The 27,517-nt window shown below is 46.3% G+C and overlaps 2 non-coding genes and 1 pseudogene across 2 annotated transcripts; all 3 read left to right on the forward strand.

Annotated features, from left to right (window-relative positions):
- Positions 1-7,504: 7,504 nt before the first annotated feature.
- Positions 7,505-7,578, forward strand: TRNAN-GUU (transfer RNA asparagine (anticodon GUU)). The gene has a single exon. It is a non-coding gene; the product is annotated as a tRNA-Asn (tRNA).
- An 8,910-nt stretch (positions 7,579-16,488) lies between these two features.
- LOC135917542 (uncharacterized) lies at positions 16,489-17,705 on the forward strand (annotated as a pseudogene).
- A 3,528-nt stretch (positions 17,706-21,233) lies between these two features.
- Positions 21,234-21,307, forward strand: TRNAN-GUU (transfer RNA asparagine (anticodon GUU)). The gene has a single exon. It is a non-coding gene; the product is annotated as a tRNA-Asn (tRNA).
- The last annotated feature ends 6,210 nt before the right edge of the window (positions 21,308-27,517 follow it).

Here is a 27,517-nt window from a genome sequence, read left to right on the forward strand (position 1 = left end):
ATGACTATCCGCCACTTTCCCGGCTTACAGGCGGCACAGCTGTTCATACGTACATGGCAGACGTTGCAATGATCACGGCGCCAACGTCAAAAAAAAAAGAAGAGGGACAATAGAGATACCATGGCTGAGTGCCCGTCTCTGTAGAAGTAATGAGGCTTGTTGCTACTTTACTACAATTCACGCAATGGTGCGAAAAAGAAAGGCGAACATTTACCAAGAGACACGCAATATGTACATTAAAAGCGCCAAATTCCAAATAAGTTTATTACGAAAGCGGCATACGTATACGAAATGTTCAAATCTTGGTTCCATTGTCGCTAAAACGTCTATTTACACATTGCCCACTAAGTATGCAACAATCGTCTTCAAAAAGCAATTTGAAAGTTCAAACATATCCTTTTAGGAAGTCCAGATCACTTTCCAACCAAGACATTTTCAAGAGCGGACTGACAATCCACTCGATGTGCGATGAAACGTCAGTACGAGACTTCCAGTGAGTCGCGAGACGTGTTTGAGTCGCTGAAATAGTTGCCCTCACTTTCCAGAGTATCGTTGTACTGCGGGTGGGATAGGAGGCCCTTTCACACAGCTTCAGATTTCCTCTCGTCGCACGGCGAGCGAGTTCCGCGATACGCAGAAGGACAATAGACATTCAAAGCACCCTGCTGATCTTGTTAACGGGCTCTGAATCACAGCGGCCTATCTTGTTTAAATGAACTCAAAAACTGTTCGCGTTTAAATGCGAATTAAAGGAAAGTAAAGAAATAATGGAACGGAGATCTATGCCTTAAATTAGTTATGCAAAGTGTGCATTACCTTGCCGCTTTAGGTTGTACAGCGTTGCTAACTTTTCTATAACCGGTGCAACATTAACAGAGAATGCCGTGATCAATTTTAGCACAGCAGGTGGACCGCCAGCTAAACGTGGGCTATCCACAAACACACATTGTTTAGCTGAGTGCCAGTGTCTCGTTGAATGGCAGTTTGAGCTTCTTTCAAGTAAAAAGGAAGTTTCAGCGCATTTCGAAGAAAATTGAGGTAATAGAGGGCAATATAAAATTGTTTCACTGCAAAGAGCGCGTTTCATTACCATAAAATGTAGCCAAATAATTCCCATGAAAGCGCACCGCGTGCATTTCAATATGTGGAGCCGACCGCCTATATGTATCCACACTAACGCAGCGATTGTGTTGCGACCTGTAGCTCGAAATCGCGGCGATTTAGGGTTCGACGACATGGCATTTCCGTTTTTTACTACTTTGGAATGCTTGGATTGAAAGTTTAGCAACGGCTTCGATGATCTTGGGGAGTACTGCCAACAAACATGATTTTGTTCGAAGATCAAGGAAATGTCAAGAAACTGAATTACGCGTCGCTGAGAAAATTCCTTGGTAAACTTTAATCCTCCCCCATAAAGTTTAAATTGCTCACTTACTGAGGTAGCAGCGGAATCGAATTTTTCCCTATTGCAGAAAATCAGGTAATCATCAACGTAACGAAATATCTTGATAACGCAATCACCTAAGGCTTTCTCTAAGCAGTTGTCAACCTTACTCAGGTAAATGTTGCTAAGAATAGGGGCAACCTTTGAGCCAATACAGATGCCTGATTTCTGCAGAAAAACGCCATCTCTCCACCCAATCAGCGTCGACTTCAAGTACATTGAATTAATTTCTAGAAAAGCTCCCATGGAAACACCGTATCTGTCAATAAAAGCCGACTCTTTCACTAGTTCTTTAATGCACTCATTTACGGAATTTACCAACCCGTCATGGGGCAAAGAATAATACAGGTCTTCGATATCCATCATAAAACTTATACAATCACCAGGATTTTCCTCTCTCAAATACCGAACTAGTGCCTGAGAATTACGTAGTCAAAAGGGGTCTGAAAAAGCTAGTGAAGCCAGGCAGTTCTGTAGGTAACTAGTGACACAGACCTGCCACGTCCCTATCTCTGACACTATAGCACGAAAAGGAATTTCTTGTTTATGGTTCTTGGCCGAGAAAAACAGTTCTAAGGTGAGGGATTTAGCTTTCTTGACATTACAGACAAGCCTATCAAGATTATGCCTTGACAAGAGGTCAACCGCACGTTGCTTAACTACTTAACGTACTTACCGTACTATGCCCTCTCCCAGTTTGAGCCCGTTGTCACGCAGTAACTGATTCGAATGATTCGAAAAGATGTAAGGGTACTGCAGTGTCAAAAATTTGGAAACTGCAGCCTCAGTATCTAGCTCCCCGAATGGTCCACTGATTCTGACTTTGGCCATGGGCAGACACACGCTGTGTTCTTCTACTACTTGTTTTATCCACGCTACTTCTCCGGTGAAGTCATCTACCGTCATGTAAGACGTATGGACAATGTCCATCATGGCGGCACTGACTTTTAGCACTCGGCATGGTTTGCCATTAACTTGCAGGTCATGAGATATGGACATAAAAGTTCCATATTCTCGTCTTTTTCCTCCACGTAGGAGGAAACAACGCTAGGCTTCCCGCAGTTTACAGCTATATGTCCCAGTTTGTGGCATTTGAAACAGCGAATTGGTCTAAAAGATTCGAATTTTCTTTTCTTTTCTTTTTGTGCGGTTTCTCCTTTAAGTTTCCCCTCGCTCTTTTCTGCGGGCTTTTCCGCCATGTCTACAGGCTCCGATAGCCTTGTCTGCGAACCCCCTTTGCACGGAAATGGTTTCCGCGGTCAATTTCGACCGTCCAAGTTTCCGTCCTCGGCGTTCAACTTTCTACGGGTTGCGTACTCTGCGGCTAATTCAGCCGCCCTTTCCACAGTGTTTACATTCCCTCTGTCTTGCACCCACAGCTTCACAGCTTGGGGGATGGTTTTGTAAAACTGCTCTAGACACATGCATTCAATGATCATGTCTCTGCTCTCGTACGCTTCCGCGCTTTTAAGCCACTCGACTAGGTTAACCTTTAAGCTATATGCAAACTCCGGATAGCCCTCGTTATCTTTCTTGCCTGCGCTCCAAAACCTTTGGCGAAAATCTTCGGCTGAAAGGCGGTATTTTTTCAAGAGACTAGGCTTAACTTTTGTATAATCATATGCATCCTGTGCACTCAGTCTGGCGATTACTTCCGCCGCCTCACACGGCAACATAGACAGCAACCCCTGTGGCCATGTACTCGGGCCGAAGTTCATCTTTACGCAAATCTTTTCGAAATTGCTTAGGCACAAGCCTATGTCGGCCCCGAGCTAAAATGGTTTTTATAGCCTATCCACGCGGCACAATTCTGCCTCACTTCATCGTCCAAGAGGGCCTTCACTTCTTTGAGACAACTCCAAACGTTTGCTTTCAAGTTCCAGTTGAATTTTTCTTAACTCGCGATCTTTATCGCGTTCCTATCTCTCTCGTTTTTCTCTGTCCCATTCTTCTCTTTCTCTTTCCCGTTTCTCTCTCTTTTTTAGAAGTTTCAATCCCATTTCAATTTATTCCTCACTGGCCTGATCGGAAATTAGCTCCAATAACTCCTATTTTAGCATTTCCTTGCGTACATCTAGGCCCAGTTCCTCACCAACAATCAACAACTCGTCTCCAAACAGTGTCCTTAACTACATGATTGCTGCTTTATTGCCTTGATCCTGCTCTCTAAATCTAGCTAGGAAAACACAACCTAGCTAACACTCAACTATCTAGCTTCCCTACTGTTCTAAACAGAACAACCACAAAATGGAGCCTAGAGAGTCAAAGCAAGAACCAAGCACTCACCGCAGTCACAGCACCACGTCGCAAAGTCCATCTCACCGCTGTCAGCCAGTTGTCAGGATTGGGGGCTCATCCCCATCGCTCGTGATCCGTTGTCAAGATTGTAGTCGGGCATGAATCACAAGGTAGCTGGCCCATGTCGTCGTCCAACGTATCCTCGCTGAGGACAATGACGAAGGGAAAGACTGCTTCTCATCGAGAACGAGGAATATGGGTTAATTTACAGTATTTATACAAGTCTAACATGACTGTTTGAGAAAGTACATCAGACTAACATGAGAGTGACCTGAGCAGCCCCACAACAGCGGTTTTTAAACACTCGGTCCTCTCCCGATACAAGGAAATGCGAACGTTCGTTTCGTCATCGCAAACTAGCCGCCTCCCGGCAGGACGGTGTACACACACAAATGCACACACGTTCGCATGTCCGGAGCCGACGTCAGAGGGGTCCCGTAGAACACGGAGCCGTTCCGGGTAGTGCGTTGGGGAGTTTGGGAACAATAGTTGCCCCACCGAACTCATTCCGTCACAACGGCGATGAGGCTAGAGGTTGGTGGTGGTTTCAGCACAAAGCTTGCGTCAGTGAACGCATCCTAGCTGGAGCGATGGAGAGTGGGGGATGCTCATATTGTTCCCCGACACAATGTCGATTTAGACACGCTGAGGCTAGAAGTTGGCGGTGACGCTCCCGGAATGTTGCCGCCATATTTGTAACGGGGTGGCAAACTTGCACTGCGGCTGGCCGTTCTTAACAGCGATGTTGCCGCCATAGCTGTGACTGGGTGGCTAACTTGCACTGCAGCTGGCCGTTCTTAACAGCCAGTGTACATGACGTTTTAATGGAAGCCCTACAGTTTAGTGCAAACTATAAATTCATTTATTTGCGCAGATAATCAAGAAGTTTCTCGACCTGTTCAGCATCAGAGAACACAACTACCACCACCGAAACATTCTTATGTTTGCTTCGCGACAGACAACCCAAGCTTTGCGTGTTACGCTAATGTCGGTACGCGACATAATTGATGAGCTCCACGAAGCTGGTGTCCTTTACATACTGACAGTGAAGCTGAACCAAGATCCCCTAGAGGTAATGCGCAAATGCTTGTTGAAAATGTGGAGAGCTGTTTAACTTTTCATGTATGCACAAACCGCAAATGCCAAGTTGGTTTTCTCGTGATCACATTTATTACTGCACGCTATAGGACCAATAAATTAAAAAGTCCATAGGCAATATCACTCACAGAATGCTTTCTTTATTCGTTTCAGAAATTTTCCGACCCGCCGTGGTTGCTCAGTGGCTGTGGTGTTGGTCTGCTGAGCACGAGGTAGCGGGATCGAATCCCGGCCACTGCGGCCGCATTTCGATTAGGACGAAATGCGAAAACACCCGTGTACTTGGATTTAGGTGCACGTTAAAGATCCCCAGGTGGTCGAAAATTCCGGAGTCCTCCACTACGGCGTGCCTCATAACCAGAAATTTCTTTTGGCATGTAAAACCCCATAATTTAAGAAATTTTCGGTGTTGTCCGTTCATTTCATGGCGACGAGGACCACCCATCCGTAGTTCAATTCAGCCAGATTTATAGATTGTTGTCTTCGCTCACACCTGTGAAAAATGCAGCGAGAGGAAATTGCTCTGGCGCGCCCGATGGTGTTCTGGTGTCCCTTCACGACAGCTTGGGGCAAAAGGCGGAAGCTGCTGCTGAGCTGAAAGGTGCAGTTGAAGCAAAGCAATACAAGAAGCTCTGTGGGATGAGTCTTTCCGAAGGCCACATGGATGACTTGGGCGACCACGGGTACCAGAAAGCAGGAACACAAGAAATGGCTGTCTACTACCTGGCTGGATATACATTGAAGGATGTTACGAAATTCATGTCTTGCGCACGGTGTGTTGAGTGACTGGAAAGTGCTTGTGTGCCACCAAGTGCTGGTGAGCCACGACCCTCGCATAGCCTCTTGACAGAGCTGAGGTCATTCAAGCCAGGGTGCTTGCGTGAACCGTCTTTCAGAGTGATCACTGTCATCACACACATGGGAGAAATAATTTGTCACACACTCGACAGTAACGCAGTTTACGGTGACTTATTTTGGAGCATCCTGGACGGACTAAGCAAGGCATCTGTGCCGGCACTTGGATGTGATAATCATTATGAGGAGGTGACTGCTAATGTCATCAAGTTCTATCTTGTCATGCGCATGCCATTCTTTTCAAAAAAATGAAAAGTGAGGCATCGCTGACAGAGCAGGTGCAAGCAGCCAGAAAATGAGCAAAATTGCTTTGAGCAAAAGCAGCTGAAAATAACTTTTTATGCGAAGCATATTACGAGAGCTCAACCCAGCTCCTCAGGCGCGGCGGTGTCGCCTTCAATACCGCGTGAAACCGTGACGTCACGACAGAGAAGAAACGGGGCTCCAACTCGCGCCGTCGCTCGCGGCGTCGCCCCCCGCATCGGACGCGGTGAGCGTCGAGCAACGCAGCGTTCGGCGCGACAACGAAATGTGCGCCTGAGCAAGCGCCGCACGCCTGAGCCGACGCCGACGACACCGGCTTTTCTGCGACACGAGCTCCTTGACGCTGTCGCGTTAAAATAAATGCTAGTATGCTTCGCATCCTGGGCTTGACCTTAGCTAAGCCACAGCAATTTTTTTTGTGGACAAAGTAAATTAAAAAGTGTCACAGTGTCTTTTTCTTTTGTTCGTTAAAAAGAAAATAAATTAAACTTTGACCTAAGTATGTTTATAGTATTCAACTTCGTCCTTGTCGCTGCTCACAGATCACTTCCAACGCTCTTGCACGTCCCATAATATCTGCGGACAACTATAAAAAATACATGTGTCAATTAAATTTATTAGGAGAAGAAGCGTTGACGGGGGTGGATCAATTCGCCACAGCGTTGTCTCAAGCCACTGCTGGGCGTGATGCGTTAATGTCCTTACGTCTGCACAGGCGCTCGCCGTCTTTAATTACGACACATCTTAAGAATAAGCAGCAAAAAATAAAGCACCCTTTGAAGGGAGCACCGTGGCGCTTTTATAGGGAAAAAGTTGGTTGAAAAGCGGAATCGCAGTGCGCGACCGCTCATTTGCGGTGTAGTTCCAGCCTCTAAAGACTAGTTAAACATGTCATTAAAGGGTCCTTCGCATAAAATATTGTGCGGACAGCCAAAACACAGTCGTCAACGAGCGAACGGCACAGGCCAGTTGGGGAAAACGACCCACCGCAGAAGTGGCATTGCAGGAGTAGACGACGCGCGCTGCGTGGGAGATGCGTCACTGCAGCGCCTATAGTGCACAGACACCGTGACGTCGCTGTTACTTACTCGCGGCAGGTTTGTCACAAAACTCAGGCTGCGTATCTAAACTACGTTTACCGACGGATAAGCGCCTACAGGCCCGTTAGTGCAAACGACGCGTCGCAGCAGGAGCAGACGACGCGCGGCGCATGACGAAAGACGCGACTGCAGCGCCGTTAGTTTCAGTGACACCCGTTGTGGCCACGTCGGCCAGTGGGCTCGCTTAGGGAGCTCTGAAACTGAAGCTTGTCTAAGAACGTTGCTCCAGGAGATGTCAAAGGAGGTTCTTAAAGGAGGGAGGTGAAAGTGGAGGAAAGTGCTGGCCTGCGCCCAACACATAGCGAGGGAGAAGAGAGCGAAATTACCGCGCCGGAAAGTGAACATAAGAACAAATTCGCAGCCGGAAAAATAAAGGCCAGATCGCACGTAAAATGTTAACATGCTCTTTCGCTCCAGTATTTTTCATATTGTCGCTTAAACGTCTGTCTCCGTGGCGCAATAGGCTAGCGCGTTCGGCTGTTAACCGAAAGGTTGGAGGTTCGAGCCCTCCCGGGGGCGGCGGCATTTTTATTCTTATTTTTCTTTTTATTAGCGCTCATTTTTGTCAACTATTTGTCATGTCGACCGCCACGCTGTCACCGTGCAAGCTAATGTTGCTATTTTTTTTTCGAAACAAGGGCTCATACACGAGCACATAAAAATTGGATTTCGCTGTTCTTTCTGCGCAGGCGCGAGGAGCAGTGGTCGCGAAAATGATATGTGGGGACTTTCGATCCTTGAGATTTCTCTTCTCCTGGGCAATAAGGAAAAGAAAGTTGTTAGCTCCGCTCGTCCCTATAGCCTATAGCTGGCAACGCAATCGACAGATATCGCGGCCGGCAAGGCGAAGAAGCCGTGTCCAAAGTGAGTTTGTTACTATTTTATTGCGACGGTAGCATATTAAATTTTTATAGTCGCAGGGGGATACGTTTGGAATTGAGGTGTCTTCTCGGATGACTTTAGTGGCAAAGCATTATGTCGCGCCGATATATCGTTCATTACTGTCGTTGAGCATACCACAAACTTCAGGGGAATCACGGGAACGGAAACAGCTTATGAATTCTACTGCCGTGCCGATGCATTAGTTCCTAATATAACTGAGCATACAATGCACTTGTAGATTCGTGGGAATGGAACATTTGGTACTCTGTATGTGAAAGTACTACAACTTGCGTCGCCATACAATCTGAGCCGCAGATCGTACATGCCACCGACATTGGTGGGCTCGTCCTGCTTTGCAAGAGCACGCGTAGTTTTCGCATTTCGCACCCATCGATATGTGTCCGCCGTGGCGGTGATCAGATCCCGAGAGCTCGTGCTCAGCAGCCCAACACAAAACTACTAAGCAAATACGACCGGGTCGTTAAACTTAGTCGTGTCGTCTACAGCCCGCCGAGGATACAATAAACACTATGTTGTTACTGATGATACGCGATGCCCCCTTTAAAAAAAAAGCATGCAAAAAGTTAAGCCACAGAATTCGGAGCGGAGCTGTGAAGTTCTCACTGTGTTGACAAGCTTTGAAGAAATGGATCCGTGGGAAAAAGCAGGTGACCGCGCTTCACATCGGCGTCACGCAATCACCCATGCGGATGTTTGCAAATCTATACGGTCGATAAAACTACTACCCTTACATCGTATAGTAGTATAGTAAATTGCTATCTCAGTCCATGCTTCGCCTTTTCAGCGAAACTGCGACTTTTCTTTTTTGAATCTACCAGCACGCTCTTTCACTCTGATCAATCGCGCACGCACGTGAACTACAGAGGGTGCGCGAGGTGCCACTTCTGCAGTCGCGGCACATCTGTCGGCAAAGCTCCCGTCACCAGAGGAGCACTAAAACACTATATGACATTGTACTAGTAAAGGAATCACTTCGAAGCATAATTTTTATTCATTTAACGATAAGAGGATGACTATCCGCCACTTTCCCGGCTTACAGGCGGCACAGCTGTTCATACGTACATGGCAGACGTTGCAATGATCACGGCGCCAACGTCAAAAAAAAAAGAGGGACAATAGAGATACCATGGCTGAGTGCCCGTCTCTGTAGAAGTAATGAGGCTTGTTGGTACTTTACTACAATTCACGCAATGGTGCGAAAAAGAAAGGCGACCATATACCAAGAGACACGCAATATGTACATTAAAAGCGCCAAATTCCAAGTAAGGTTATTACAAAAGCGGCATACGTATACGAAATGTTCAAATCTTGGTTCCATTGTCGCTAAAACGTCCATTTACACATTGCCCAATAAGTATGCAACAATCGTCTTCAAAAAGCAATTTGAATGTTCAAACATATACTTTTAGGAAGTCCAGATCACTTTCCAACGAAGACATTTTCAAGAGCGGACTGACAATCCACTCGATGTGCGATGAAACGTCAGTACGAGACTTCCAGTGAGTCGCGAGACGCGTTTGAGTCGCTGAAATAGTTGCCCTCACTTTCGAGAGTATCGTTCTACTGCGGGTGGGAGAGGAGGCCCTTTCACACAGCTTCAGATTTCCTCTCGTCGCACGACGAGCGAGTTCCGCGACACGCAGAAGAAGAGTAAACATTCAAAGCACCCTGGTGATCTTGTTAACGTGCTCTCAATCACAGGGGCTTATCTCGTTTAATTGAACTCGAAAACTGTTCGCGTTTAAATGCGAATTAAAGGAAAGTAAAGAAATAATGAAACGGAGATCTATGCCTTAAATTAGATATGCAAAGTGTGCATTACCTTGCCATTTTAGGTTGTACAGCGTTGCTAACTTTTCTATAACCGGTGCAACATTAACAGAGAATGCCGTGATCAATTTTAGCAGAGCAGGTGGACCGCCAGCTAAACTTGGGCTATCCACAAACACACATTGTTTAGCTGAGTGCCAGTGTCTCGTTGAATGGCAGTTTGAGCTTCTTTCAAGTAAAAAGGAAGTTTCGGCGCATTTCGAAGAAAATTGAGGTAATGGAGGGCAATATAAAATTGTTTCACTGCAAAGAGCGCGTTTCATTACCATAAAATGTAGCCAAATAATTCCCATGAAAGCGCACCGCGTGCATTTCAATATGTGGAGCCGACCGCCTATATGTATCCACACTAACGCAGCGATTGTGTTGCGACCTGTAGCTCGAAATCGCGGCGATTTAGGGTTCGACGACATGGCGATTCCGTTTTTTACTACTTTGGAATGCTTGGATTGAAAGTTTAGTAACGGCTTCGATGATCTTGGGGAGTACTGCCAACAAACATGATTTTGTTCGAAGATCAAGGAAATGTCAAGAAACTGAATTACGCGTCGCTGAGAAAATTCCTTGGTAAACTTTAATCCTCCCCCATAAAGGTTAAATTGCTCACTTACTGAGGTAGCAGCGGAATCGAATTCTTCCCTATTGCAGAAAATCAGGTAATCATCAACGTAACGAAATATCTTGATAACGCAATCACCTAAGGCTTTCTCTAAGCAGTTGTCAACCTTACTCAGGTAAATGTTGCTAAGAATAGGGGCAACCTTTGAGCCAATACAGATGCCTGATTTCTGCAGAAAAACGCCATCTCTCCACCCAATCAGCGTCCACTTCAAGTACATTGAAATAATTTCTAGAAAAGCTCCCATGGAAACACCGCATCTGTCAATAAAAGCCGACTCTTGCACTGGTTCTTTAATGCACTCATTTACGGAATTTACCAACCCGTCATGCGGCAAAGAATAATACAGGTCTTCGATATCCATCATAAAACCTATACAATCACCAGGATTTTCCTCTCTCAAATACGGAACTAGTGCCTGAGAATTAACTAGACAAAAGGGGTCTGAAAAAGCTAGTGAAGCTAGGCAGTTCTGTAGGTAACTAGTGACACAGACCTGCCACGTCCCTATCTCTGACACTATAGCACGAAAAGGAATTTCTTGTTTATGGGTCTTGGCCGAGAAAAACAGTTTTAAGGTGAGGGATTTAGCAAGCCTATGAAGATTATGCCTTGACAAGAGGTCAACCGCACGTTGCTTAACTACTTAACGTACTTACCGTACTATGCCCTCTCCCAGTTTGAGCCCGTTGTCACGCAGTAACTGATTCGAACGATTCGAAAAGATGTAAGGGTACTGCAGTGTCAAAAATTTGGAAACTGCAGCCTCAGTATCAAGCTCCCCGAATGGTCCACTGATTCTGACTTTGGCCATGGGCAGACGCACGCTGTGTTCTTCTACAACTTGTTTTATCCACGCTACTTCTCCGGTGAAGTCATGTACCGTCATGTAAAACGTATGGACAATGTCCATCATGGCGGCACTGTCTTTTAGCACTCGGCATGGTTTGCCATTAACTTGCAGGTCATGAGATATGGACATAAAAGTTCCATATTCTCGTCTTTTTCCATCACGTAGGAAGAAACAACGCTAGGCTTCCCGCAGTGTACAGCTATATGTCCCAGTTTGTGGCATTTGAAACAGCGAATTGGTCTAAAAGATTCGAATTTTCTTTTCTTTTCTTTTTGTGCGGTTTCTCCTTTAAGTTTCCCCTCGCTCTTTTCTGCGGGCTTTTCCGCCATGTCTACAGGCTCCGATCGCCTAGTCTGCGAACCCCCTTTGAACGGAAATGGTTTCCGCGGTCAATTTCGACCGCCCAAGTTTCCGTCCTCGGCGTTCAACTTTCTACGGGTTGCGTACTCTGCGGCTAATTCAGCCGCCCTTTCCACAGTGTTTACATTCCCTCTGTCTTGCATCCACAGTTTCACAGCTTGGGGGATGGTTTTGTAAAACTGCTCTAGACACATGCATTCAATCATCATGTCTCTGCTCTCGTACGCTTCCGCGCTTTTAAGCCACTCGACTAGGTTAGCCTTTAAGCTATATGCAAACTACGGATAGCCCTCGTTACCTTTCTTGCCTGCGCTCCTAAACCTTTGCCGAAAATCTTCGGCTGAAAGGCGGTATTTTTTCAAGAGACTAGCCTTAACTTTTGTATAATCATATGCATCCTGTGCACTCAGTCTGGCGATTACTTCCGCCGCCTCACACGGCACCATAGACAGCAACCCCTGTGGCCATGTACTCGGGCCGAAGTTCATCTTTTCGCAAGTCCTTTCGAAATTGCTTAGGAACAAGCCTATGCCGGCCCCGAGCTAAAATGGTTTTTATAGCCTATCCATGTGGTACAATTCTGCCTAACTTTATCGTCCAAGAGCGCCTTCACTTTTTTGAGACAACTCCAAACGTTTGCTTTCAAGTTCCAGTTGGATTTTGCTTAACTCGCGATCTTTATCGCGTTCCTCTCTCTCTCGTTTTTCTCTGTCCCGTTCTTCTCTTTCTCTTTCCCGTTTCTCTCTCTTTTTTAGAAGTTTCAATCCCATTTCAATTTATTCCTCACTGGCCTGATCGGAAATTAGCTCCAATAACTCCTATTTTAGCATTTCCTTGCGTACATCTAGGCCCAGTTCCTCACCAACAATCAACAACTCGTCTCCCAACAGTGTCCTTAACTCCATGATTGCTGCTTTATTGCCTTGATCCTGATCTCTAAATCTAGCTAGGAAAACACAACCTAGCTAACACTAAACAATCTAGCTTCCCTACTGTTCTAAACAGAATAACGACAAAATGGAGCCTAGAGAGTCAAAGCAAGAACCAAGCACTCACCGCAGTCACAGCACCACGTCGCAAAGTCCATCTCGCCGCTGTCAGCCAGTTGTCAGGATTGGGGGCTCAACCCCATCGCTCGTGATCCGTTGTCAAGATTGTAGTCGGGCATGAATTAAAAGGTAGCTGGCCCATGCCGTCGCCCAACTTATCCTCGCTGAGGACTTTGATGAAGGGAAGGACTGCTTCTCATCGAGAACGAGGAATATGGGTTTATTTACAGTATTTATACCAGTCTAACATGACTGCTTGAGAGAGAGTGACCTGAGCAGCCCCACAACCGCGGTTTTTAAACACTCGGTCCTCTCCCAATACGAGGTAATGTGAACGCTCGTTTCGTCCTCGCAATCTAGCCGCCTCCCCGCAGGACGGTCTACACACACAAATGAACACACTTTCGAATGTCCGGAGCCGACGTCAGAGGGGCCCCGTAGAACACAGAGCCGTTCCGGGTACCGCATTGGGGAGTTTGGGAACAATAGTTGGCCCACCGAACTCATTCCGTCACAACGACGATGAGGCTAGAGGTTGGTGGCGGTTTCAGCACAATGCTTGTGTCAGCGAACGCATCCTAGCTGGAGCGATGGAGAGTGGGGGATGCCCATATTGTTCCCCGACACAAAGTCGATTTAGACACGCTGTGGCTAAAAGTTGGCAGTGACGCTCCCGGAATGTTGCCGCCATATTTGTAACGGGGTGGCAAACTTGCACTGCAGCTGGCCGTTCTTAACAGCGATGTTGCCGCCATAGTTGTGACTGGGTGGCTAACTTGCACTGCAGCTGGCCGTTCTTAGCAGCCAGTGTACATGACGTTTTAATGGAAGCCCTACCGTTTAGTGCAAACTATAAATTCATTTATTTGCGCAGATAATCAAGAAGTTTCTCGACCTGTTCAATATCAGGGAACACAACTGCCACCACCGAAACATTCTTATGTTTACTTCGCGGCACACAACCGAAGCTTTGCGTGTTACGCTAATGTCGGTACGCGACATAATTGATGAGCTCCACGAAGCTGGTGTCCTCTACATACTGACAGTGAAGCTGAACGAAGATCCCCTAGAGGTAATGCGCAAATGCTTGTTGAAAATGTGGAGAGCTGTTTAACTTTTCATGTATGCACAAACCGCAAATGCCAAGTTGGTTTTCTCGTGATCACTTTTATTACTGCACGCTATAGGACCAATAAATTAAAAAGTCCATAGGCAATATCACTCACAGAATGCTTTCTTTATTCGTTTCAGAAATTTTCCGACCCGCCGTGGTTGCTCAGTGGCTGTGGTGTTGGTCTGCTGAGCACGAGGTAGCGGGATCGAGATCGAATCCCGGCCACTGCGGCCGCATTTCGATTAGGACGAAATGCGAAAACACCCGTGTACTTGGATTTAGGTGCACGTTAAATATCTCCAGGTGGTCGAAAATTCCGGAGTCCTCCACTACAGCGTGCCTCATAACCAGAAATTTATTTTGGCACGTAAAACTCCATAATTTAAGAAATTTTTCGGTGTTGTCCGTTCATTTCATGGCGACGAGGACCACCCATCCGTAGTTCAATTCAGCCAGATTTATAGATTGTTGTCTTCGCTCACACCTGTGAAAAATGCAGCGAGAGGAAATTGCTCTGGCGCGCCCGATAGTGTTCTGGTGTCCCTTCACGACAGCTTGGGGCAAAAGGCGGAAGCTGCTGCTGAGCTGAAAGGTGCAGTTGAAGCAAATCAATACAAGAAGCTCTATGGGATGAGTCTTTCAGAAGGCCACATGGATGACTTGGGCGACCACGGGTACCAGAAAGCAGGAACACAAGAAATGGCTGTCTACTACCTGGCTGGATATACATTGAAGAATATTACGAAATCAATGCATTGCGCACGGTGTGTTGAGTCACTGGAAAGTGCTTGTGTGCCACCAAGTGCGGGTGAGCCACGACCCTCGCATAGCCTTTTGACAGAGCTGAGGTCATTCAAGCCAGGGTGCTTGCGTGAACCGTCTTTCAGAGTGATCACTGTCATCACACACATGGGAGAAATAATTTGTCACACACTCGACAGTAACGCAGTTTACGGTGACTTATTTTGGAGCATCCTGAACGGACTAAGCAAGGCATCTGTGCCGGCACTAGGATGTGATAATCATTATGAGGAGGTGACTGCTAATGTCATCAAGTTCTAACTTGTCATGCGCATGCCATTCTTTTCAAAAAAATGAAAAGTGAGGCATCGCTGACAGAGCAGGTGCAAGCAGCCCGAAAATGAGCAAAATTGCTTTGAGCAAAAGCAGCTCAAAATAACTTTTTATGCGAAGCATATTACGAGAGCTCAACCCAGCTCCTCAGGCGCGGCGGTGTCGCCTTCAATACCACGTGAAACCGTGACGTCACGACAAAGAAGAAACGGGGCTCCAACTCGCGCCGTCGCTCGCGGCGTCGCCCCCCGCATCGGAGGCGGTGAGCGTCGAGCAACGCAGCGTTCGGCGCGAGAACGAAATGTGCGCCTGAGCAAGCGCCGCACGCCTGAGCCGACGCCGACGACACCGGCTTTTCTGCGACACGAGCTCCATAACGCTGTCGCGTTAAAATAAATGCTAGTATGCTTCGCATCCTGGGCTTGACCTTAGCTAAGCCACAGCAATTTTTTTTGTGGACAAAGTAAATAAAAAAGTGTCACAGTGTTTTTTTCTTTTGTTCGTTAAAAAGAAAATAAATTAAACTTTGACCTAAGTATGTTTATAGTATTTAACTTCGTCCTTGTCGCTGCTCACAGATCACTTCCAACGCTCTTGCACGTCCCATAATATCTGCGGACAACTATAAAAAATACATGTGTCAATTAAATTTATTAGGCGAAGAAGCGTTGACGGGTGTGGATCAATTCGCCACAGCGTTGTCTCAAGCCACTGCTGGGCGTGATGCGTTAATGTCCCTACGTCTGCACAAGCGCTCGCCGTCTTTAATTACGACACATCTTAAGAATAAGCAGCAAAAAATAAAGCCCCGTCTGAAGGGATCACCGTGGCGCTTTTATAGGGAAAAAGTTGGTTGAAAAGCGGAATCGCAGTGCGCGACCGCTCATTTGCGGTGTAGTTGCAGCCTCTAAAGACTAGCTAAACATGTCATTAAAGGGTCCTTCGCATAAAATATTGTGCGGACAGCCAAAACACCGTCGTCAACGAGCGAACAGCACAGGCCAGTTGGGGAAAACGACCCACCGCAGAGGTGGTATTTCAGAAGTAGACGACGCGCGCTGCGTGAGAGATGCGTCACTGCAGCGCCTATAGTGCACAGACACCGTGAAGTCGCTGTTACTTACTCGCGGTAGGTTTGTCACAAAACTCAGGCTGCGTATCTAAACTACGTTTACCCACGGATAAGCGCCTACAGGCCCGTTAGTGCAAACGACGCGTCGCAGCAGGTGCAGACGACGCGCGGCGCATGACGAAAGACGCGACTGCAGCGCCGTTAGTTTCAGCGACACCCGTTGTGGCCACGTCGGCCAGTGGGCTCGCTTAGGGAGCTCTGAAACTGAAGCTTGTCTAAGAACGTTGCTCCAGGAGATGTCAAAGGAGGTTCTTAAAGGAGGGAGGTGAGAGTGGAGGAAAGTGCTGGCCTGCGCCCAATACATAGCGAGGGAGAAGAGAGCGAAAATACCGCGCCGGAAAGTGAACATAAGAACAAATTCGCAGACGGAAAAATAAAGGCCAGATCGCACGCAAAATGTTAACGTGCTCTTTCGCTCCAGTATTGTTCATATTGTCGCTTAAATAAAGAAGAAGAAGAAGAAGAAGAAGCCGTGTGGAACGGCTGTGCTCCAAAATGCTCTCTGCTGGAAACAGCGTATCGGCCCCAGGCCGAGGATCGTCGACCCCGTTTTTGAACGAAGATGCAAGCTACAAAGTTGTCCTCCCGCGTCTACCAACCGGTAACGATGTTTTGAATTCTATTTTCCTTCATGCGGACTTGAGTGGCCGACCATACCGTGCTCCCGACTTCCGAGACGCTCTGCTTGAGGTAGTGAATACTTCAGATATTATTGGTGTCGGACAGTATCAAATGAGCCATGTATGGATGGTTACTTGCGCTAGTAGTGCGGCAAAACAGACTCTCGTCGCCTGTGGTGAGCTACGTGTCAAAGGGCTGAAGTGCATGGTGATAGATCCGGAGACTAAAAACATCAAGCTTAAATACTATGGCTTCCACCTCACCTTGAACCACGACGCGTTGAAGAGGCGTTCCAGGCGTATGGTCAGGTGAAGTCGGTGGAGAGAGAAGTTTGGAGATGCACTGGCATGGAACAGTGGGTGACAACAAACCGGGAGGTTTCCTTGGTGCTCAAGGATACTATCACCGTAACCTCAATACCGCACATTATGTCCATTTATGGACACCAGTGCCTCGTACTAATCCCCGGTAGGCCTCCGCTGTGCCTTCGTTGCAAGCGCGTGGGACACGTTCGACGACAATGCAGAACACCGAGATGCCTACAGTGCCACCGATTTGGTCACTCAGCGGACGCCTGCGTGTCTACCTACGCCAATAAGCTTCGTTCTGGGCAATCTAGCGCAGACGAGTCACAACTGGACCATCTCATGGATTCTACAGAGGTAGTAGATGCCACCGGAGAGACTACAGGTGGCATTAGGGATGAGGACCAGGAGTCCTTGATGCCAACGCCAACCGGTCAAAGCAGCTCAAGTAATACTAGCGAAGCTACCGGCGAGGATGACTCAGTTTGCCTACCTGGCCTAGCAAGCCTAAAAGAAAAGCCCCCTGATGACAAGGCAGAAGTGGAAGAGGCGATGGACATAAGTCAGGCAAGGAAACGTCCGGCACCATGCAACGACGAAGCAACAGGAAGTGCACTACAGGCGCCCGAGAAAGTGTCTGCTAGTGCTCAGCGAACTCCCTCTCCTGGTGATAATGTGCCGCGCCGGTTTTATCAGCGTAGTAAGGAGAGTGCCACAAAGAAGTCCAAAGGGAGCAAGACCACAGATTTACCTGTGGCCAAGGGCGATGAAACACAAAAGCTTTAGGTGAGCAAAATGGCTACCGCCTTCACCCTCCCCTTATGTGTAGCGACACTCAACGTACGTGGGCTGAGGCATATAAGGCGTCAGCAGCAGTTACTACACGTGCTTAGGCAGCATGAAGTTGATGTTGGTGCAGTGCAAGAGACAAAGATATCGTCTGCTGGTGATGTCAACCTTGCGCTGCAAACTTTTCAACCTTATTACGAGGTGTGTACTAGCCAAGCATGTGGTGCTTACGCTGGATGCTTTTTGTTAGTCAGCAAGCAGTTAAATCATTCTTCATTGTCGCTGCGTGTTGATGGGGAAGGCCGCCTTATATGCTGTGACGTCTCTTTTCATTCCCGTAATTGGCGATTTATTTGCGTTTATGCTCCCTCAAAAGTGAGTGACAGGAAGGCTTTCTTCCTCTCACTTGCTCCGCTCCTAGATACTGAGAGAGATTTGGTACTGTTGGGAGACTTCAACTGTGTTTGTCATTCCAGAGACCACTCATACCTAACTAATCGTTATGATGCAAGTGCTACTTTCCTGCATCAGTTAACAGAAGATCACAATCTAATAGACGTGGGCGCCTACACACCATCTTGGGTGCGGTTCACGCACTTTCAAGGCGTCTCCCATGCTCGACTTGATCGTGTGTATGTTTCGACAAATCTCTGGTCTAACATTCACAACTACGCCGTGAAGCCTGTATTTTTTACAGACCACTGTTTAGTAGCTGTTTCATGGGGTCCCCGAAAATTTCGCAGATTTGCTCCAAACTGGGAACTGTGGAAACTTAATACACAACTTTTGCGAGAGGAAAGTTTTGTAAACAAAGTGAAAGAATTATGGCTAGAAATAACACAATGTCGACAGCTTTCTCTGTTCGCTCAATGGGAAATGTTCAAAAATAGAGTAAAAAATGAGGCGATTGCCATTTCATGTGAGCTGTCTCAAAGAAAAAAAGATGAAAAGCATTACCTTCACGATCTGCTTCACAAGCTGCACGCTTTCGAAAGCCAGGAACCAGGGTTGTATAGCGATGAAATAAACACAGTTCGCGCACAAATACAGAAATATGAGACGGAAGTGTACAAAGGAGCAATGGTGCGTTCACGCACAACTCGCTTCACAGAGGAACAGCCCACAAAAAGGGCTCTCGGTGATGAGAAGCGATACGCGCTTTCCAAGCAAATATTAGAAATTGAGTCTGGCGGGTCTATATACACAGACACGTCCCAAATAATAAGCCTATTTGAAGCTCACTATAAAGATCTTTTCGCTGCAGTTAAGCCTCAAAATGGATACGAACAAACCGCTGATCAGTTTATTTCCCTTATGCCACACTTAGAAGAAGGTGATCGACTCAGCGTTGATGGGCCAATAACTCGAGAAGAAATTAATTTTGCCGTCGAAACGCTGCAGAAGAACAAGACGCCTGGTCCTGATGGCCTTAGTGCTGAATTTTATATAAAATTTCAGAAATTCCTGTGTCCTTTTCTGGAGCAGCTTTTCGAAGAAGCCTATCAATATGGGGAGCTTCCTCCATCCTTCTATCAGGGTCACACAACCTTAATACCAAAAAGCACCGATGATGAAACAATAAAGAGAGTAAACGGATATAGGCCGATATCGTTATGTAACGTGGATTACAAAATATTTGCAAAAATACTGACAAATAGATTGCAGACAGTCATTACTAAATTAGTAGGTGATCATCAAACATGCGGAATTCGAGGCCGCTCTATACAGACAAATGTTCATATCGCACGTTCAGTCCTCGAATGCATAGAGGGTAGTACGGATCAAGTAGCTCTTCTCCAGATTGACCTCGCCAAAGCCTTTGATAAGGTTCAACACGAATTTTTGTTCCAACTACTGCGACATCTTCAATTAGGGGATGTATTATACAATGGTGTAACACTTTGTTATAAACATTGCACCACAAAGTTAATTGTGAACCGTACCCTCTCAGATATAATACAAGTACAGTCATCCGTTCGTCAAGGTTGTCCGCTCTCGCCTTTACTCTTCGCCATATACTTAGAACCGCTTTGCTTAAGCGTGCTTTGCGACTCTAGCATTAAAGGATACATGTATGCTGACGAGGAAATTAAAGTGCTAGCTTATGCAGATGACATTGCCTTCTTTTGCGTCGATAAGCCAAGCATTACCAAGGCAATAAACGCTACCCTGCGTTTCTGTGAGACTGCAGGAGCTACTGTAAATTTTGACAAAAGTAGAGGCTTTTGGCTAGGCATGTGGGCGCTCACTCCCTCTGTATTCGCGAATATTCATTGGAATCAGTCTCCGTTACGATATCTTGGAGTACCTCTCGATAACTTCCGTAATAGTGGACCTCATTGGACGTCCACGATAACCACTATCCGTCGAAAGGTGACAACCTGGCAAGGACGTGATCTCTCCATTTTTGCGAGAGCTAAGGCATGCAATACATTTCTCGCTACTAGGCTTCTTTATGTTCTGCAGGTCTTGCACTGCTCACGTGTCCATGTCCAGGCATTCCATAGAATATTTGCATGTTTTATTTGGCATTCATCATGGGAAGCCATGAGAAGGGACAACCTTTTTCTCCCGCTTGAAAAGGGAGGCCTGGGTCTTGTGCATTTATTTGTGCGACAATTGGTCATGCGCTTATTTTACCTTAAAAATGTCCGTCATCCATTCCTTCTCGCCGTTAATCGAGCACGTCTTGCGTCATACCTCCCTTTTCTTTTTGTCACGACAAACGTTGCTCAAGAACTACCGTTATGGGGCTTCTTAAAGGAACTTGTCGACACTATTTCATTCTTAAAAACCAGATTCAACCTTGAATATTTGTTTACCGTTAATCGCACGACGCTAAATGTAGCACTTATAGATAACCTTTTCCCTGAACCTCTGTACCGAAAGCCGTATCTGTCTCTATTTGGTCAAGATGTCCTTTGCCGTGTCCGTAGAATGTGCATTGCGCCAGCAGCGAAAACGTTTTTCTTCAAGCTGCACACTTCCACACTGCCAGTTAAAACGTGGCTTCAGGAAAAAGGACTGTGTGTACCCTGGAATACAAATTGTAGGCTTTGCAGTCAACCCGAGACAATAGAACATTGCTTTATACTTTGTCGTGACGCATTTCTTTTTTGGGACATTTTACAAAGAACTATCAAAAAAGACTTTCCTCTCACATGTTATGGTATCCGGTTCCTTCCTTTCAAAAATACAGCCAGTAATACACCATATGATTTGTTTATGTTATTAGGACTTTATTCATTATGGAGAAGTCGAATGATCGACAGACATGCCGAGCCACCTCGCTCGACAAAGTCTATCTTCCGTGAAGAGACTGCTCAAGTCCGTAGTGTGGTGGCTACATATGATCCCGTCCCTGAATGGATTTCATGCCTGGACGCTTGTGTTTGTTTGCCAGAATTTTGAACTGTCATTGGACTGCATACTGTGTGTGAATTTGTTTCTCTTGTATGTGCATATGTAATGTAACTGCGTTGGTCTGACAGTACCGATAATTCCATGCAATAAAGAAAAAAAAATGCCTCCGTGGCGCAATAGGCTAGCGCGTTCGGCTGTTAACCGAAAGGTTGGAGGTTCGAGCCCTCCCGGGGGCGGCGGCATTTTTATTCTTATTTTTCTTTTTATTAGCGCTCATTTTTGTCAACTATTTGTCATGTCGACCGCCACGCTGTCACCCTGCAAGCTAATGTTGCTATTTTTTTTTTCGAAACAAGGGCTCATACACGAGCACATAAAAATTGGATTTCGCTGTTCTTTCTGCGCAGGCGCGAGGAGCAGTGGTCGCGAAAATGAAATGTGGGGACTTTCGATCCTTGAGATTTCTCTTCTCCTGGGTAATAAGGAAAATAAAGTTGTTAGCTCCGCTCGTCCCTAAACCCGATAGCTGGCAACGCAATCGACAGAAATCGCGGCCGGCAAGGCGAAGAAGCCGTGTCCAAAGTGAGTTTGTTACTATTTTATTGCGACGGTAGCATATTAAATTTTTATAGTCGCAGGGGGATACGTTTGGAATTGAGGTGTCTTCTCGGATGACTTTAGTGGCAAAGCATTATGTCGCGCCGATATATTGTTCATTAGTGTCGTTGAGCATACCACAAACTTCAGGGGAATCACGGGAACGGAAACAGCTTATGAATTCTACTGCCGTGCCGATGCATTAGTTCCTAATATAACTGAGCATACAACGCACTTGTAGATTCGTGGGAATGGAACATTTGGTACTCTGTATGTGAAAGTACTACAACTTGCGTCGCCATACAATCTGAGCCGCAGATCGTACATGCCACCGACATTGGTGGGTTCGTCCTGCTTTGCAAGAGCACGCGTAGTTTTCGCATTTCGCACCCATCGATATGCGTCCGCCGTGGCCGGGATCAGATCCCGAGAGCTCGTGCTCAGTAGCCCAACACAAAACTACTAAGCAAATACGACCGGGTCGTTAAACTTAGTCGTGTCGTCTACAGCCCGCCGAGGATACAATAAACACTATGTTGTTACTAATGATACGCGATGCCCCCTTTAAAAAAAAAGCATGCAAAAAGTTAAGCCACAGAATTCGAAGCGGAGCTGTGAAGTTCTCACTGTGTTGACACGCTTTGAACAAATGGATCCGTGGGAAATAGCAGGTGACCGCGCTTCACAACGGCGTCACGCAATCACCCATGCGGATGTTTGCAAATCTATACGGTCGATAAAACTACTACCCTTACATCGTATGGTAGTATAGTAAATTGCTATCGCAGTCCATGCTTCGCCTTTTCAGCGAAACTGCGACTTTTTTTTTTAATCTACCAGCACGCTCTTTCACTCTGATCAATCGCGCACGCACATGAACTACAGAGGGTGCGCGAGGTGCCACTTCTGCGGTCGCGGCACATCTGTCGGCAAAGCTCCCGTCACCAGAGGAGCACTAAAACACTATATGACATTGTACTAGTAAAGGAATCACTTGGAAGCATAATTTTTATTCATTTAACGATAAGAGGATGACTATCCGCCACTTTCCCGGCTTACAGGCGGCACAGCTGTTCATACGTACATGCCAGACGTTGCAATGATCACGGCGCCAACGTCAAAAAAAAAAAAAGAGGGACAATAGAGATACCATGGCTGAGTGCCCGTCTCTGTAGAAGTAATGAGGCTTGTTGGTACTTTACTACAATTCACGCAATGGTGCGAAAAAGAAAGGCGAACATTTACCAAAAAACACGCATATGTAGATTAAAAGCGCCAAATTCCAAGTAAGTTTATTACGAAAGCGGCATACGTATACGAAATGTTCAAATCTTGGTTCCATTGTCGCTAAAACGTCCATTTACACATTGCCCAATAAGTATGCAACAATCGTCTTCAAAAAGCAATTTGAAAGTTCATACATATCCTTATAGGAAGTCCAGATCACTTTCCAACCAAGACATTTTCAAGAGCGGACTGACAATCCACTCGATGTGCGATGAAACGTCAGTACGAGACTTCCAGTGAGTCGTGAGACGCGTTTGAGTCGCTGAAATAGTTGTCCTCACTTTCGAGAGTATCGTTGTACTGCGGGTGGGAGAGGAGGCCCTTTCACACAGCTTCAGATTTCCTTTCGTCGCACGTCGAGCGAGTTCCGCGATACGCAGAAGGACAATAGACATTCAAACACCCTGCTGATCTTGTTAACGGGCTCTCAATCACAGCGGCCTATCTTGTTTAAATGAACTCAAAAACTGTTCGCGTTTAAATGCGAATTAAAGGAAAGTAAAGAAATAATGGAACGGAGATCTATGCCTTAAATTAGTTATGCAAAGTGTGCATTACCTTGCCGCTTTAGGTTGTACAGCGTTGCTAACTTTTCTATAACCGGTGCAACATTAACAGAGAATGCCGTGATCAATTTTAGCACAGCAGGTGGACCGCCAGCTAAACGTGGGCTATCCACAAACACACATTGTTTAGCTGAGTGCCAGTGTCTCGTTGAATGGCAGTTTGAGCTTCTTTCAAGTAAAAAGGAAGTTTCGGCGCATTTCAAAGAAATTTGAGGTAATAGAGGGCAATATAAAATTGTTTCACTGCAAAGAGCGCGTTTCATTACCATAAAATGTAGCCAAATAATTCCCATGAAAGCGCACTGCGTGCATTTCAATATGTGGAGCCGACCGCCTATATGTATCCACACTAACGCAGCGATTGTGTTGCGGCCTGTAGCTCGAAATCGCGGCGATTTAGGGTTCGACGACATGGCAATTCCGTTTTTTACTACTTTGGAATGCTTGGATTGAAAGTTTAGCAACAGCTTCGATGATCTTGGGGAGTACTGCCAACAAACATGATTTTGTTCAAAGATCAAGGAAATGTCAAGAAACTGAATTACGCGTCGCTGAGAAAATTCCTTGGTAAACTTTAATCCTCCCCCATAAAGTTTAAATTGCTCACTTACTGAGGTAGCAGCGGAATCGAATTCTTCCCTATTGCAGCAAATCAGGTAATCATCAACGTAACGAAATATCTTGATAACGCAATCACCTAAGGCTTGCTAAGAATGCTGCTAAGAAATGTTGCTAAGAATAGGGGCAACCTTTGAGCCAATACAGATGCCTGATTTCTGCAGAAAAACGCCATCTCTCCACCCAATCAGCGTCGACTTCAAGTACATTGAAATAATTTCTAGAAAAGCTCCCATGGAAACACCGCATCTGTCAATAAAAGCCGACTCTTGCACTTGTTCTTTAATGCACTCATTTACGGAATTTACCAACCCATCATGCGGCAAAGAATAATACAGGTCTTCGATATCCATCATAAAACCTATACAATCACCAGGATTTTCCTCTCTCAAATACGGAACTAGTGCCTGAGAATTAAGTAGACAAAAGGGGTCTGAAAAAGCTAGTGAAGCTAGGCAGTTCTGTAGGTAACTAGTGACACAGACCTGCCACGTCCCTATCTCTGACACTATAGCACAAAAAGGAATTTCTTGTTTATGGGTCTTGGCCGAGAAAAACAGTTTTAAGGTGAGGGATTTAGCTTTCTTACAGACAAGCCTATCAAGATTATGCCTTGACAAGAGGTCAACCGCACGTTGCTTAAATACTTAACGTACTTACCGTACTATGCCCTCTCCCAGTTTGAGCCCGTTGTCACGCAGTAACTGATTCGAACGATTCGAAAAGATGTAAGGGTACTGCAGTGTCAAAAATTTGAAACTGCAGCCTCAGTATCTAGCTCCCCGAATGGTCCACTGATTCTGACTTTGGACATGGGCAGACGCACGCTGTGTTCTTCTACAACTTGTTTTATCCACGCTACTTCTCCGGTGAAGTCATCTACCGTCATGTAAGACGTATGGACAATGTCCATCATGGCGGCACTGACTTTTAGCACTCGGCATGGTTTGCCATTAACTTGCAGGTCATGAGATATGGACATAAAAGTTCCATATTCTCGTCTTTTTCCTCCACGTAGGAGGAAACAACGCTAGGCTTCCCGCAGTTTACAGCTATATGTCCCAGTTTGTGGCATTTGAAACAGCGATTGGTCTAAAAGATTCGAGTTTTCTTTTCTTTTCTTTTTGTGCGGTATCTCCGTTAAGTTTCCCCTCGCTCTTTTCTGCGGGCTTTTCCGCCATGTCTACAGGCTCCGATCGCCTAGTCTGCGAACCCCCTTTGAACGGAAATGGTTTCCGCGGTCAATTTCGACCGTCCAAGTTTCCGTCCTCGGCGTTCAACTTTCTACGGGTTGCGTACTCTGCGGCTAATTCAGCCGCCCTTTCCACAGTGTTTACATTCCCTCTGTCTTGCATCCACAGTTTCACAGCTTGGGGGATGGTTTTGTAAAACTGCTCTAGACACATGCATTCAATGATCATGTCTCTGCTCTCGTACGCTTCCGCGCTTTTAAGCCACTCGACTAGGTTAGCCTTTAAGCTATATGCAAACTCCGGATACCCCTCGTTATCTTTCTTGCCTGCGCTCCTAAACCTTTGCCGAAAATCTTCGGCTGAAAGGCGGTATTTTTTCAAGAGACTAGCCTTAACTTTTGTATAATCATATGCATCCTGTGCACTCAGTCTGGCGATTACTCCCGCCGCCTCACACGGCAACATAGACAGCAACCCCTGTGGCCATGTACTCGGGCCGAAGTTCATCTTTTCGCAAGTCCTTTCGAAATTGCTTAGGAACAAGCCTATGTCGGCCGCGAGCTCAAATGGTTTTTTGAGCTATCCATGCGGTACAATTCTGCCTAACTTTATCGTCCAAGAGCGCCTTCACTTCTTTGATACAACTCCAAACGTTTGCTTTCAAGTTCCAGTTGATTTTTCTTAACTCGCGATCTTTATCGCGTTCCTCTCTCTCTCGTTCTTCTCTGTCCCGTTCTTCTCTTTCTCTTTCCCGTTTCTCTCTCTTTTTTAGAAGTTTCAATCCCATTTCAATTTATTCCTCACTGGCCTGATCGGAAATTAGCTCCAATAACTCCTATTTTAGCATTTCCTTGCGTACATCTAGGCCCAGTTCCTCACCAACAATCAACAACTCGTCTCCCAACAGTGTCCTTAACTACATGATTGCTGCTTTATTGCCTTGATCCTGCTCTCTAAATCTAGCTAGGAAAACACAACCTAGCTAACACTAAACAATCTAGCTTCCCTACTGTTCTAACCAGAATAACGACAAAATGGAGCCTAGAGAGTCAAAGCAAGAACCAAGCACTCACCGCAGTCACAGCACCACGTTGCAAAGTCCATCTCACCGCTGTCAGCCAGTTGTCAGGATTGGGGGCTCAACCCCATCGCTCGTGATCCGTTGTCAAGATTGTAGTCGGGCATGATTTAAATGGTAGCTGGCCCATGCCGTCGCCCAACTTATCCTCGCTGAGGACTTTGATGAAGGGAAGGACTGCTTCTCATCGAGAAGGAGGAATATGGGTTTATTTACAGTATTTATAACAGTCTAACATGACTGTTTGAGAAAGTACATCAGTCTAACAGGACTGCTTGAAAGAGAGTGACCTGAGCAGCCCCACAAGAGCGGTTTTTAAACACTCGGTCCTCTCCCAATACGAGGTATTGCGAACGTTCGTTTCGTCATCGCAAACTAGCCGCCTCCCGGCAGGACGGTCTACACACACAAATGAAAACACGTTCGAATGTCCGGAGCCGACGTCAGAGGGGCCCCGTAGAAGACGGAGCCGTTCCGGGTACCGCATTGGGGAGTTTGGGAACAATAGTTTGCCCACCGAACTCATTCCGTCACAACGACGATGAGGCTAGAGGTTGGTGGCGGTTTCAGCACAAAGCTTGCGTCAGCGAACGCATCCTAGCTGGAGCGATGGAGAGTGGGGGATGCCCATATTGTTCCCCGACACAAAGTCGATTTAAACACGCTGTGGCTATAAGTTGGCGGTGACGCTCCGGAATGTTGCCGCCATATTTGTAACGGGGTGGCAAACTTGCACTGCAGCTGGCCGTTCTTAACAGCGATGTTGCCGCCATAGTTGTGACTGGGCGGCTAACCTGCACTGCAGCTGGCCGTTCTTAACAGCCAGTGTACATGACGTTTTAATGGAAGCCCTACAGTTTAGTGCAAACTATAAATTCATTTATTTGCTCAGATAATCAAGAAGTTTCTCGACCTGTTCAGTATCAGGGAAGGCAACTACCACCACCGAAACATTCTTATGTTTACTTCGCGACACACAACCGAAGCTTTGCGTGTTACGCTGATGTCGGTACGCGACATAATTGATGAGCTCCACGAAGCTGGTGTCCTCTACATACTGACAGTGAAGCTGAACCAAGATCCCCTAGAGGTAATGCGCAAATGCTT

This window comes from Dermacentor albipictus, unplaced genomic scaffold, assembly GCF_038994185.2.
Source record: "Dermacentor albipictus isolate Rhodes 1998 colony unplaced genomic scaffold, USDA_Dalb.pri_finalv2 scaffold_11, whole genome shotgun sequence".
In the NCBI taxonomy this organism is placed as follows: Eukaryota; Metazoa; Arthropoda; class Arachnida; order Ixodida; family Ixodidae; genus Dermacentor; species Dermacentor albipictus.